Source organism: Lynx rufus, unplaced genomic scaffold (genome assembly GCF_022079265.1).
Source record: "Lynx rufus isolate CCGP_SWC_20201006 ecotype Redwood Valley unplaced genomic scaffold, mLynRuf1.p SCAF_10, whole genome shotgun sequence".
Lineage (NCBI taxonomy): Eukaryota > Metazoa > Chordata > Mammalia > Carnivora > Felidae > Lynx > Lynx rufus.
In genome coordinates, this window is record NW_025814824.1 from 27,515,436 (window position 1) to 27,530,147 (window position 14,712).

The window sequence follows — 14,712 nt, forward strand, 5'->3', positions numbered from 1 at the left end:
TAATAATAAGCTCCTTTTTGGAGGTGTGGGAATTGAGACCCAGAGGCAATAAGTAAATTGCTCAATATAAGTTATGAAATTGGTCTGACTTCAGTGCTATATAAGGCAAATTCTAGATGCTCAAAATCAGACAATCTCAGAATTACCTAGAAGCAGCTTTAGAGATTACATTATTTCAAAGCATCATCCCTCATTTTACAGATAATCTGTAATTGCTCAAATCACTTACCTGAACCAATCAGGGACCGGTTCTATGCAGCAAGGCAACTGTACCTATCAACGGGGAGCGATTGTTTGAAATACTATTTCTATTAATAGTAACAACAAGATAAAGGATCCAGTTCTTGATGGCAACACAGCTCTTCATAGTAAATTCAAGTGCCTCATTGTTTCTCTGCAACAAGAAGACAACTTGGGAAAGGATTCTGTAGACACTGAGACCATTGTAGGGGGCGGTGGGACCCAGAGGTTTTCATGAGAGTGCAAATGCCCTTTGAGATCAAAGCAAATTGTCTTCTGAGAGGCGTCCGGTGGGCCATCCTCTGAAAATTGACCCACTGTTCAGCATGGCTCCTTCTAAGACGCTGAATTGGAGACAGCTGGTGCCTGGAACGTACCTTGTATGTCACCTTCTGATCTCTGTTTGAAGGCCAACTGTATGTGATTAAGCGTAACAGACACAGAACTTGTGTTAAGCTCAGGATGTAACTTGTCGCATGAATAGCGATTGACTTGAAAATTGAATGAATGGATTGAGTTTCTTCTCTCTCTTTTTAATAGAGAAAGATTAAACCCTCTGGATCTAGTCAAATAAGTGCTTGCTGTTTTTGAGAAGGATATTCTTGAGATATATAGTACTTCGGGGGTGTTAATTGCAACTTGAGTAGGAAGAAATTTTTACCGGAACTAATGGCAAAAATTGGCTCCAACTGAAGATGTGTTTTGGTCTTTTAGCATTTCCCTTATTCTAGCCAGAGAAGTCCCCCCCCATCCCCCACCCTAAGCTCTTGCTGGTTCTTAAACCTACCTACACATTGGAATAGCCTAGCGAATTTAAAACAAAAAGAAAGGAAAGAAGAGAAGAGAAGAGAGAAAAGAAGAGAAAGGAAAAGAAAAGAAGGAAAGGAAAGGAAAGGAAAAAAAGAAAAGAGAAGAAAAGAAAAGAAAAGAAAAGAAAAGAAGAAAAGACAAAATATTGATGCCATTGGTTCTGCCCAACAGATTCTAATTTAAATGATATGGAGTGTGGTGTGAGAATAAGGATATTCAAAAGCACCCCAAAGCGATTCTAATCCACAGCAAAGTTTGAGAATCACTGGGACTACTTTAAGACCCTTCTCTCTGAGGAGGCACCAGCTGCAAGCAGGTTTTACACCAATATGTTTGCTGAATATAAACACTGCAGTGCAAACTCTTGCACCCAAGAACCCTGAGCTGCTTGTGGACAATCTTTGGAAAAGTTTGAATTTGTAAACTGATAATACATATAATTCCACAGGCTCCATATGGTTCCTGTTATCCTGAGCGAACTATACACATTTGCCTTGCCCCTGGACGAAAAGATAAATAACAGATGTGGGTAATTTTTATCATACTTGTACTGAAAAATAATAGAAAAATAAGAAAGGAAGGGGGCAGAGAGAGAGAGAGAAAGAAAACACATGAAAATAAAACTCAGATTCATCATTCCAAGCTACATCTTTGGATTTTTAAGAGCCATTTATAAAATAGACCAGAAGGAACTGTGTCACATAAATTCTCCATTTCTAAGGGAGGCTGTCTCTACAGTGACAAGAACCAATATTAAAAATTTTGGTGTTGGGCGCCTGGGTGGTTCAGTCGGTTAAGCGTCCAACTTTGGCTCAGGTCATGATCTTGTGGTTCATGAGTTCCAGCCTAGCATTGGTCTCTGTGCTGACAGCTCAGAGCCTGGAGCCTGCTTCCGATTCTGTGTCTCCCTCTCTCTCTGTGCCTCCCCCGTTCATGCTCTGTCTCTCTCTGTCTCAAAAATAAATAAACGTTAAAAAAAGAAATTAAAAATAAAGAAAATTAATTATTTTGTTTTGTCTCCTTTGGATCCAATATTAACAAAACCATGGGGATGAATTCTTTGGCAATGTGTTCCCTTCTTTTAATCTTATGTTTGTAAGATTCATCCATATTGATGTGTGTGGTTGAAGTTCATGAACATTTATTGATGTACGATGGTCTATGGTATGAATACATCTCAGTTTAACTAATCTATTGTCCATGGTCATTTGTGTTGTTTCTAGCTTTTGCTATTTTGGATAAAGCTACTGTGAACATTCTTGTTATGATTTTGGATACACATATACAAGAAAGTCTCTGGTATAGATACTTAATGGAATGCTGAGTCCTGGGGATGTGTATATTCCCTATAGACATGCCTACATGCATATATAGGGCCAATGGGCATGTGAATATATAGGGCCAATGGGCATGTGAATATCCACGTGCACATACCCTGTGTGAAAATCCTATTTAAACTCTTTTGAAAGTGGTTGAACCAGATCATACTGCTACTTGCACTGTATCAGAGTTCCCGTTGCTTCCTGTCCTCAACACTTGGTATTGTCTGCCTTTCTCAATGTTTGCCAATCTGGGACGCGAGAAGTGATATTTCACTGGGCTTTAATGTGTATTTCCCTTAGTAACGAGATCAGACGCGTCCTATTCCTTTTTTTTTTTTTTTAATTTTTTTTTTTTCAACGTTTATTTTTGGGACAGAGAGAGACAGAGCATGAATGGGGGAGGGGCAGAGAGAGAGGGAGACGCAGAGAGAGAGGGAGACACAGAATCGGAAACAGGCTCCAGGCTCTGAGCCATCAGCCCAGAGCCTGATGCGGGGCTCGAACTCACGCACCGCAAGATCGTGACCTGGCTGAAGTCGGACGCTTAACCGACTGCGCCACCCAGGCGCCCCTGACGCGTCCTATTCCTACGGGCTGTTCACGTTCCCTCTTCTATGAAATTCCTGTTTACATCTTTTCCTATTTTTCTAGCTTGGCCTATTATTTATTCATATAAATTTATATAAATTTTATATTCTGGATATTAGGTCTTTCTCAGCGGTTGATGCAATGTACGTCTTCTCTCTCAGTTTTTGACTTCTTTCTGTCATTTTCTTATGGTCACTTTTTGATTGACAGATATTTACAAATATATTCTAATAATACATCAGTTTTCCCATATGCCTTCTGACATGTGCATTTTATTTGAGAAATAGTTTTCTTTATATTGTCTTCTAAAGTTACCACAGTTTTACCTTTTAAAACTGGCTTTAAAATACCTGGCACTGAGTTCTGAGTATGTTTTGAGGCAGAGTCCAATTTAATCTTTTTTCCACATTAATTGAATCAATTGTGTAACATTATTTATTGAAAAGTCCATCCTTTTCCTCACTGAACTGTAATGCTGATTCTGTCATAAATTGAAATTTTTCTTCCTTCCTTTCTTTTCTTTCTTTCTTTCTTTCTTTCTTTCTTTTATTCCTTTCTTTCTCTTTTCTCTTTCTTTCGTTTCTTTCGTTTCTTTCTCTCTCTGTCTCTCTCTCTCTCTCTTTTTTTTTTTTTTTTTGCCTTGCTTTCTCCTTAAGACTCCAATATTTGCAATAATCTGAACTTCGGCTTTTTATCTTGTTTCAGTCTTTCATAATTGGGTGTTTTGTTCTAATGGTTTTGAAAATATCTTTTATGAGGTTAAGAAATATTCTATTTTCAGTTTGAGATTTTCTCATAGATGGATGCTAACCTTTATCAGTTTGACTCTATTACAGCTCTCTCGAGGTGATTGTGTGATTTTTTTTTTCTTTTAATGTCTTAGGTTTTATCCTTCTGGTTGGTATTTTCAAATAAGTTTTATTGAGATGTATTTTATATAGAATGGAATTCACCCCTTTAAATTATGCAATTGAGTAAATTTTGGTAAATGTGTGCACTTTTCCAGCACCCCAGACAGTTCCCTCATGCCCCTTTGCAGTCAGTACCCACCCTTACTGAGCTCCAGTGAAACCACTCATTTGCTTTGTTACTGTAGTTTTTCCTTTACTTTGATTAGTGTTTGAGTGTTAAGCCAGCTTTGTATTTTCTAGGTTAACTTGGCCACGATATTTTTTATAAACAGGTTTACTAATAATTGGCCTGTACTAGGCTCACTTGTAGTATCCTTGACTGATTGGTATTATGATTATACAGTGACCATAAGGCAAGTTGGGAAAAGTTTCTTCTTTCTATAGGACTACCTTATGTATTATTAGAATTATTTGTTCTTTGAATACTTTGCTCATGTTATTGTAAAACTGGTTAATCCTAGAGATTTTTGACTGAAGATTTTGAAATGATTCAGTTTTTTAAATTGTAAATCCTATTTCTGTTAAGTCTAGTTTATTTTTCTAGAAATTTCTTCTTTCATTAAAATTGTCAAATTTGCTAGTTTAAAGATGATCTGATCATTTCTTATTACCTTTTTAAGACTTATTTTTTTCTTTTAGAGCAGTTAACAGCAAAATAGAGAAGAAGGTGCAGACATTTTCCATTTATTCCCTGCCCCAATACATGCATAGCCTCCCACATTATCAACATCCTGATCTGGAGTGGTACACTGATGAACCTATATTGACACATCATTATCACCCAAAGTACATGGTTTACATTAGGGTTCACTCTTGATAGTGTACATTCTGTGGATTTGGACAAACGCATAATGACACGTATCCATCATGTTAGAATCATACAGTTTTACTGCCCTGAAAGTCTTCTGTGTTCTGCCTAGTCATCTCTTCTTTACTTCTGTCCTTGGTAACTACTGAACTTTTTACTGTCTCCATAGTTTTATCTTCTCCAGAATGCCATTTAGTTGGAATCATAGAGTATTTAGCCTTTTCAGGTTGGCTTCTTCCACTTAGTAATAATATGCATTTAAGGTTCTCCCATGTCTTTTCATGGCTTGATTGCTTATTTCTTTTTAGCAATGAATAATATTCCCCTGTACCACCGTTTATCCATTCACCTGCTGAAAAACAATCTTAGCAGCTTCTAAGTTTTGGAAATCATGAATATAGCTACTATAAATATCCATATGTAGGCTTTTATGTGTGGACATACATTTTTCATTTCTTTGAGTAAATACCATACAGCATGATTGCTGGATCATGCTAACACTTATCATAGATTAGAGTATGTTTAGTTTTGTAAGTAACCACTCACCTGTCTTCCGAAATGGCTCTAGCATTTCTATATTCGCACCAACAGTGGATGAGAGGTTCTGTTGCTCCATATCTTCACCAGCATTTGGTGTTGTCAGTGTTCTGGGTTTTGGCCACCCTGACAGTTGTTGTAGTGGTATCTCATGGTCAATGTCCATTTCTCTGATGACATACGATGTGGAACATGTGTTCATATACTTATTTGCCATCTGTATATTTTCTTTGGTGAGATGCCTCTTAAGATCTTTGGTTCATTTTTTAATTGGGTTGTTTATTTACTTATTGTTCCGTTTTAAGAGTTCTTTGTGTATTTTAAACAAAAATTCTTTATCAGATATATCTTTTGCAAATATTTCCTCCCTGTCTGTGGGTTGTCTTTTTTTATTCTCTTGACAGTGTTTTCCATAAAGCAGAACTTCTGAATCTTAAAGAAGTCTAGCTTATCAATTATTTCTTTCATGGATCATGCCTTATCGCCTTTTAAATTTCAGCAGAATATGAAGTTATGTTTCTTTTTCTATCCTCCTTCTCCCCAAATATGGGGTTTTTTTGATTATTTATTTTTAATTTAAATTAATTGTGGTTAGAGACAATATTTTATATGGCTTGCATCATTTTATCTATATTGAGAATTTGTTTATGGCCCATAATATGGTCTACCTTGGTGATTGTTTCCTGAACCTTTAAAAGAATGTATTTTCCACTATTGTTGAATGGAATGTTCTATAAATGTCAAGTATGGCAAGTTAGTTGATACTGTTGTTCAAGTCTTTCAGTTATTACTGATTTTTTTTATCTACTTCCTCTATCAATTAGTGAAAAAGAGGTATTGACATCTCTAATTATAACTGTGAATTTATCTGTTTCTACTTGCAATTTTGGTTGGTGTTAGCATGATATACCTTTTTCTCCATCCATTTTCCTTTAACTAGTGTATGTTTATATTCACATAAATAAGATATGTGTATTGTATTCTATTGTATATAATGCTACATGTTGAATGCAACATGTGTCCTGGGTCTTGCATTTTTATCCAATCTGATAATCTTTGCTTTTTTAATTAAGGTATTTAGAGCATTTACATTTCATGTGGTTATTAGTATGAGTTAAATTTAAATCTACCATTTTGCAATTTGATTTATATTTTTCCTGTTCTTTGTTCCCCGTTTCCTCATTTTTACCCTTTTCCTCATTTTTTGCCTACTTTTGTAGTGAGTGTATTTTTTATTCCATTTTATATTTTTGTTGACCTATTAGTTATAATTCTTTGTTTTGATATTTTAGTGGTTGCTTTCAGGTTTATAATATGCATTTCTAAGTCATCACAGTCTATCTTGTAGTGATGTTATATTATGTCATGTACAGTATAAGGACTCTATCATAATAGACTTTTACTTCTCCCCTCCCAGTAATTGTGTTGTGATTGTCATACATTTTACTTCCACATATGTTATAAACATCATATGACTTTGCAGTTATTTTTGTTTAAACAGTCAACGATATTTTAATGAGATTTGAATAAGAAAATATACTGTGTTGTATACTTACCTACATAATTATAATTTCTGGCTCTCTTCATTCCTTTGTGTAGATCTATATTTCCATCTGGTATCATTTTCCTTCTCCTTGACCGTGCTGCTGAATAATATTTTGTGTATTTGAAGAAGTCTTTAGTTTCTTCACTTTCAAAAATATTTTTGTTAGGTATTGAATTCTATGTTGACAATTTTTGATTTCGTAACTTTTAAGATATTATTCTACTGTCTTCTTGGGTGTATTATTTCCAATGAAAATCTTTTAAGAATTTTTCTTTTCACTGATTTTATGAGTGATTTTATTATGACATATGCTGGTGTGGTTTTCTTCATGTTTCTTTTGCTTGAGGTTCATTAAGATTCTTGGATCTTAATCCAAGATTAAGTTTATAGTTTTATAGTTTTATATAGTTTATGGGTTTATGGTTTTTTTTTAATTTATTTGGAGAAATTCTAAACATTATTTCTTCAAAAATATTCTCCATCACTTCTCCTTTGGATATTCCTTGTTATATTAGGCCACTTGGTGATCTCACACCCTACCGATACTTTGTTCATTGTTTTTGGATTTTTTTATTTTGTTTTGCTCTAAGTAATTTTTTTTCCTTCCTGTTTTACTTTAGATAGTATCTCTCTTGCTCTGTTTCAAGTTTACCAACGTTATCTTTTGCAATGTATAATCTTTTGGTTGATTTTTCTCCTTATTATGGTTCACATTTTTCTTGCTTCTTTGCATGCCTGGTGATTTTTGACTGGATGACAGACAATGAATTTTACATTTTGGGGGTGCTGGATACTTTTGCATCACTTTAAATATTCCTGATATTTCTCCTAGGGTGTTGTTGAGATATTTGGAGACAGTTGATTCTTTTAGGTTTTGATTTTAAGATTTGTTAGGAGGCACCAGGGCAGTGTTTAATGTTAACTACCCCACTTCTGAATATTCTACCCCAAACTAGATGAATTATGATGTTTTCTTTCTGGGGGTGGCAGCAAGCACCACTGCCAGCCTTCTGTGGGTAGAGGGCACTGTTCTCTCTGAGTCTTTTGGGAGGATCTTTCCACAACCATAAGTAGTTCTCTCACTACTCTGTTTACATGAAGAGAAATCTCTACCAATCTCTGGAGTTCTCTCTCTGTTCAGCTACGTTCTTTGGTATGCTGTCCAACAAACTCCAGCCACCTTGGTCTATCCAGATTTTTAGTTTTGGTTCCTCAACTTGGAGGCTCTCTTGCACTCCCCATCCCCATGCTACAGACTGAAATCTCTTGCAAGGCAGAAACCCTAGACCTTATCTGATTTCCCCCCTCTCTCAGGGATCCCTGCCTTTTGTTGCTTAATTCCAGTGTGTTGAAAACCATTGTTTTGTGTACTTTTTTTTCTGTTGCATTTGTTTGTGGTTTCAAGTGGTTGTGTAGATCCCATTTCTGCTACTCCATCTTAGCTGAAGGTAGAAGCCCAATCCTCTCTTCTTTTTTTTTTAAATGAACTTTTTGTTCGATCTCGCCAGAGGTTTGTCAGTTTTATTAGTTTTTTCAAATAACCCACTTTTGTGTTTTTCAACTTTCCTACGACATAGTTGTCTATTCATACATTTGTTATTTGTGTGTTGGTTTTTTATGTTATTAATTTCTAGTCATTTTCATTATCTCTTTTTTGCTTGGCCGCACAGCTTTATGTACATAAAGCATAAACTGTAGAGACTCCTACTCATATTAGCTCCGGGGCAGAATATTCACACAGCAGACAGTGGTATCCCAGCTTGAGTAACTCAGGGGGCTCTTGTCTGGCATTCAGCTTAAGAAGGCTCTTCTACAAGTTTGGGGACATTTCTTACAGAGCAAGAAATAAAGCTCAGTATCATGATGCTAATCAAGCATTATCACCCCTGCAGAAGTCAAGAAACATAAAAACTCTACATATCAAAGGCCTTACTCACTTGGCAAAGGACTGTGGTATGGCAAGGTGTTCATGGCAATTGGGTCATGGTCAGTCACAAATAGGAGTCCAGGGCTGGATCCAGCTTAGACTCAAGAATGGGAGCTGGTGAATTTACACGGAAAACATAAGGAACCCTACACTCTACCGTGTCCTGTGTCAGGGGAGGCACACAGACAATCATTGCTCCAGGAATTTGGAAGATTGAGAATTGGACCATCAGAGGCAAGGGTGATCAAGAAAGTCTTCATGATGTGGATAGCAATATTTTTGAAACTGAATGGAACTGTATAGAACTGAATGGACCATTTGTTAACCGAATATTTGAACTTCTTTAGGAACGCTTCGTAACAAAATAGCTCCTATTCTCACTGCTATGAGCATCTGTACTGTTTTCCTCAGAAGGTTTGGATTCTTTCTCAGAGACCTCTGTACAACAGCAGTGCCGGTTTCTATGGCACTGACACTGTTTCTTAGCACAAATATTGTGTTATTATTTGTGTTCTCATAGCCTAACCTACTGCCTTGCAGAAAGACTGCAAATTTCATCGTTTTATACATAGATCAAAGAGTTTGGGATTGATTCTTTGATCAGAGAGTCGTTGAAGGTCTGTAAGCAGGCAAAGTCCATGTAATGCTGTGCCATTAAATCAAGCTGACCAAGTCTCATGTCGTGTGACCTGCACCCAGGAATAGAGTTATGTTGTTTCATCCTTGATCATGGCCAAACATGCCGCCATGTGCTGTGGGAGGTGCTATGATAAATATGACCATCTTCAATGAGGTCATGGTCTAGTGGAGAAGGCTTACAAACCAAAATATCCAGTAATGACTGATTTTCATTGAATTTACATGAATGGCCTGTTGACATATAAGTTACGGGGATCTGTTTACCGTGATTCATCAGACAGAAGCATTATGGACAATGAAACCCTCAAAATACTATTCACACTGATGCTACTTTTGTCTTGATGAGCTACAGCAACTAGGAATGGCCACCCCAATTGGCTTTTACAAATCCCCAGCACTTAAATTAAGAGTAGAATCACGGCAGAACAAAATAAAATCAATACTGGAAGTAGGAAGGGAGTGTTGGTCTATCGCTTTCTCTATGATATTCTAATAATTTCATTATGCTTTCAGCTTAGTGAAACAGTAAAACCACTCTCACTAAAATACTTCTACTGTTTAAGTTGGTGCCGTGTGCATTTATTATGCTATGTATATGATAATAGGTGAAATTTATTGAATGCTCCCTTTGTATCAAGGAATGTGCTCAGCATTTCATATATGTTGTCCCACTGAAGAACTGTAACAACCCCGCAATATGGACATGGTCATCATCCTTATTTTACAGAGGAGGAGATTCATGCTTAAAGTAACTTTGGGATCAACCACAGTGGACCGGGTCAAGTCAGGATTTGAGCCAGGGAAGTTAGATTCCGCTGTGTCTGGCTGTACTGTACTTACTATGCAGATATTGAATCACAGATATTGTTAGCTAGAGGGAGCGCCATGTTATTTGAAAGTAAAGCTGGCCACCTTTGTAGCAGCGCTGCTGAAAGAAAAAAATATGAGTCAATAGAAAGCTAACAGCTTCCCTTATCACACTGAAAAACTGTCTATTCCCTCAGTTAAAAGATAAGCTTAATCAGTGATAGCATATGAAATATCGATGACCTATCCATACAGTATAGCAATACAATACCAATACACTTATTGTGTGCAAAAATAGTTGAGATAGGATACATATCTCTCTCCATAGATTGAATGCTTTGTCTCATAGATTTATCAGAGCCCCAACAATGTTAAGGTTAATATTGAAAAAGCCCAACTGATGCGGTGCCCGGGTGGCTTAGTCAGTTGAGCGTCCAGCTTTGGCTTAGGTCATGAACTCACAATTTGTGAGTTCGAGCCCAGCATTGGGCTCGCTGCTGTCAGTGCAGAGCCTGCTTCTAATTCTCTATCCCCCTCTCTCTCTGCCCCTTCCCCGCTCTCTCTCTCTCTCAAAAGTAAATGAACATTTTAAAAAAAATAGATAAAATAAAATAAAAGCCCAACTGCTTCTCTCTGCTTTTATATATACACACACGTGCACACACACACAAACACATAGGTACATATATACAAATATGTTCTGGTTCACTGGGAAGTGAAAGTCATGTTCCATTTTGTGCCATTCATGTCCGTGTGTAAGTAAGTGCGGGAGGGTTTCAGTTCAAAGGAGGCCTCCTTCATGCACCTTCTTTCCACGCCTCTCAGAAGAAAAGAATTCTCTCTCTGAGTACACTTCTTCTATCTCTAAAACCGTTCTTTCATGCTGTTTCCTATGGGTGGCCTCTGAGCACATGTCTCTGCTTTTCTCGAGTTAAGTAAGGTCTAGGGACTTTGTCTGGAGTTCCCATGGCTGCGGGAATAAGTTCGCTGCTCAGCAGATATGCCAATGTGTGTCTGAATGTTTTATTCAAGGTGAAGCCTGTTCTGGTCAATAAGAATCCGTTTTTTGCCCACTATTGACTTCCCTTTGTTAACACACGTTTCGATCTTTATAGAATGAAGGGTAAGTGTGAAAATTGGTATGTTCAATCCCTGTCTTTACTTACTGCAAATTCAAATTTATTTTCAGGCAAGCTGGCTCAATGTATGACTTTCCCCAGGGTGAGAGGCTAACAGAGGAAAAAGAATGTCACTTTTTTAGTCGACAGAAATAGAGGTAAATCAATCTGGTGCCCACATGCTCTGTAAATGCTGGCAGCCAGCCAGAGTTCAGGTCTCAATTAAACAGATTAGGCCAAAGAAAGCACAAATGCAAACCCAAGCAAATTACCAAAAATTGCTGTTATTCTAGCATTCCAACACACTGGATTTCTGAATATAAACTGTCCCCCCAAATATTATGGGTTAAGACCGAGGATAGCAAATCCCCTGGCCGGCTCCAAATCTATCTGCTTGATTTTCAGAGATGCAGGCTCACATCTGAGGTTTCTCCTCATGTACCAGGCAGGAAGGCCTCCGGGAACGTGAGTGTGAGAGTGAGTGCGCGTGTGTGTATGTGGGCACACACACGTGCACGCTGCAGATGCATCACGTCAAAGGCAGCACTTGCTCTGCAGGCCGCGTTAGAATAACCACATCACACAGTGGTTTCTTTCTAAATAAACAGACGGGGAGAGCTGGCCGACAAGGCCTTCGTAGGATATTGCGGGCCAAATCCAATCAGCGGCCCCTGAATGCAGGCAGGCAGCTTTCTGTGCTGGCTTGGGGGACAATATCATCCGTCCTGCGCACAGGCTCCATAATTGCATCTCACTCCTGACTCCTGCAAAACAGTGACCCACTCCTCCGTGGTTTGCAGAACACATGGGGAGGAAATAGCAGGTCTGAGCTAACCCCAGGAATTCTAACCAGATGATGGAAAAATTTTCGTCAAAGTTAGAGTCCCGGGAATTTTCGAGAGCCCCGTATAATCTAATAAACAGCCTTTTCAAGGTAGAGTCCAACATGGGGCCATCGGGACTACCTGCCATTATTCCGATATCATTTTGCCAGTTCTTTTATTTTAACTTATCCAGAGAAGAATCCAAAATGTAACGTTCCTTCATAGCCCTCCTCCGACTTTCTTTTTGGCCAGAGTGAAAAAGACTTTTCCCCCTTAAGCGAAACAAAGAATGACACGATTGAAGAAAAAAAAATGCCTTGTTAAACTGCATTGTATTTTCAACTTTATTAAAGAAACCAAAAAAAAAAAAAAGGAGTAATTTTAAGAAGTCTATTAAGCCACCATTGGTTGGCAGAGGTGTTGACTAGTTGTCTAGCTGAGTGATTAAGGGGCACCTTGATTTATTTTTATGGTGTTTGTTTTCACCTTTTGTCCACAACAGGCAGCCACTTCCAACCAGAAAGTCTCTGAAAGCACTGAGACTCTTCAGAGACCATGCTTTGGGCCAAGACTTTGCCGGGGGGAGGACAAGTTTTCCTGGTCAAAAACTCAGGATTTTGCTCTGAGTACTTCCCTTGGGACCTCAGCGGCCACGTGGTGATGGATTCTCCTGCTTCCTGGAGAATATGGTCTACAGGCATGAAGGCAGGGTTTGCCTTTTTTGGCAAATCCTTCCTCCTGACCCCCTGACTATCATCTACCCAGATGTCCAGGTCAAGCCTGTTGGGGACAAAGCTCCATACTTCATGATAATCTTCTCTTCATTTCGAGAAAAAAAATGTCCTTTCTTTTATTGCAACTAGTTGAGAGCAGGAAAGTGATTTCATAATAAGAACTAATTCACATCAAGATAAAGCTGACATAATTTTTTTGAGAATACCACTCCATTGGTGTGTTCATACTTTAATAGGGACACTTTTTTCCTTTGATCATTTCTATCTTTTTTTCTTTTCTTTTCTTCTCTTTTGTTTTCTTCTTTCTTTCTTTCTTTCTTCTTTCTTTCTTTCTAGCATAACATATTCTCAGAGTCATACGCTGGGCCCCAATTTTAGATTTGCAATATGTTATCACTATAATGTTAATCCAAAGGGATAAATCTTTAGTGATATGTTTCTAAGGACTGTGATAGATAAAGAAGATGTCTCCAAACCCCTAGATCAGGCCGTGTTGGAAACTGACTACTTACCTTTCTTTCTCAGTATTCTTATATCTAAACCAGGGCTGAGGGCTGAAAGCCATCTTGAGATGTCTTGGATGCTTTCTTTGCATAAGAGATGGAGTAAAGCAGACCAATGTAGGAGGGCAGGCTCTACAGAATAAAATGAACAAGTGTCCATTCTCTTCTCTGCTGGGTCAAAAGTCCACTTTAGTCCTCTATCTATGAAGTGATACAGAAGAGATGAATACAAAAGAGGTACCATGAGATACCTCTCAGCAAGAAGCTTTCAGAGGACTCTTACAGCTCATGTGGATACAGAGCTGCAGAAGACAAAAAGTCAAGGTCGGGGTAAAATGAGCTCCCTGAAAATCTAAGTGCATTGGACTAGACAGCACAGATTAGCGTTCAAAACCTCAGAGATCCAAATGATTTTCCTAGTGCTCATTGGTCTTGACCCAAGACAGGAAGTGGGGTGGAGACAGCAGCCACTAAGCAGAAGGAAACTGAAACCATCGAAGAGGGAAAGTCCATGTGCCCAGGTGCTGAAAGTGCAAACATTTCGGAAAAACTCCTAGAAGTCCGATGAAGTTCATGTGTGTCAGGGGAACTGTGCCCTTCCTCCATCTTTCTCTGGAGGACCAGGGAGACCTGGTGCTGGTCACTATCTTGGCTGGACTCTGTCCAGAGGGAAAGAGGAAAGATAGAACCCAGGAGAAGGAGCGATGCCCTCCGGGAATAGTTTGCAAGAACATCTTAGGATAATGAGAGTAACATCTTCAATTGGGACCAAAGATGGGAGACAAATAGCACTGAGAACAAAGAGTCATATTATTCACTTAGGGTAGAAAAATTCCCAAACTTGTTCCCAACCATTTCAAAATACTTAAAAAACTCCTGATGTCATCTATCACTACTGTGGAAATTCAAGTTTCTTGCAAGACTATTAACGCATCACATACCATGATGTCTGTGCTGTTTCATTCCCAAGGTAATTCCTTCCCTCGAAGGAAGGAAGTCACTGGTGGAAATTTTTTTTAACTTTGTGGGATAACAAATGTGTGTGTTTTCCTTCTGAAAGAATTGTTCTAAAGCAGTATTACTTGAAGGTAATATATAAAGAACAAATATAAATTGAAACTTGATTTTTTTGTCCCCCTCAGTAATCTAGAAGGATGATGGGATAGTAGTGCCCTGCAAAGGTCCTGCCTCTTCTAGGAGTTGCGAAATCCCTCTCTCCCTCTCAGGCCAGGTGGCGTTTGAATTATATGTTCATGTGGTTTTCTATATTCAAGACCAAGTATTTCCTCATACTCCTTCATGCCAGGAGCTCCATCCCAGCCATGCTTTGTCCCAAACCTCCACTCCTTCCTTCTTGAAGCACTATGATTTCCCCGAACAAGAAAACAAGCTTTTCTC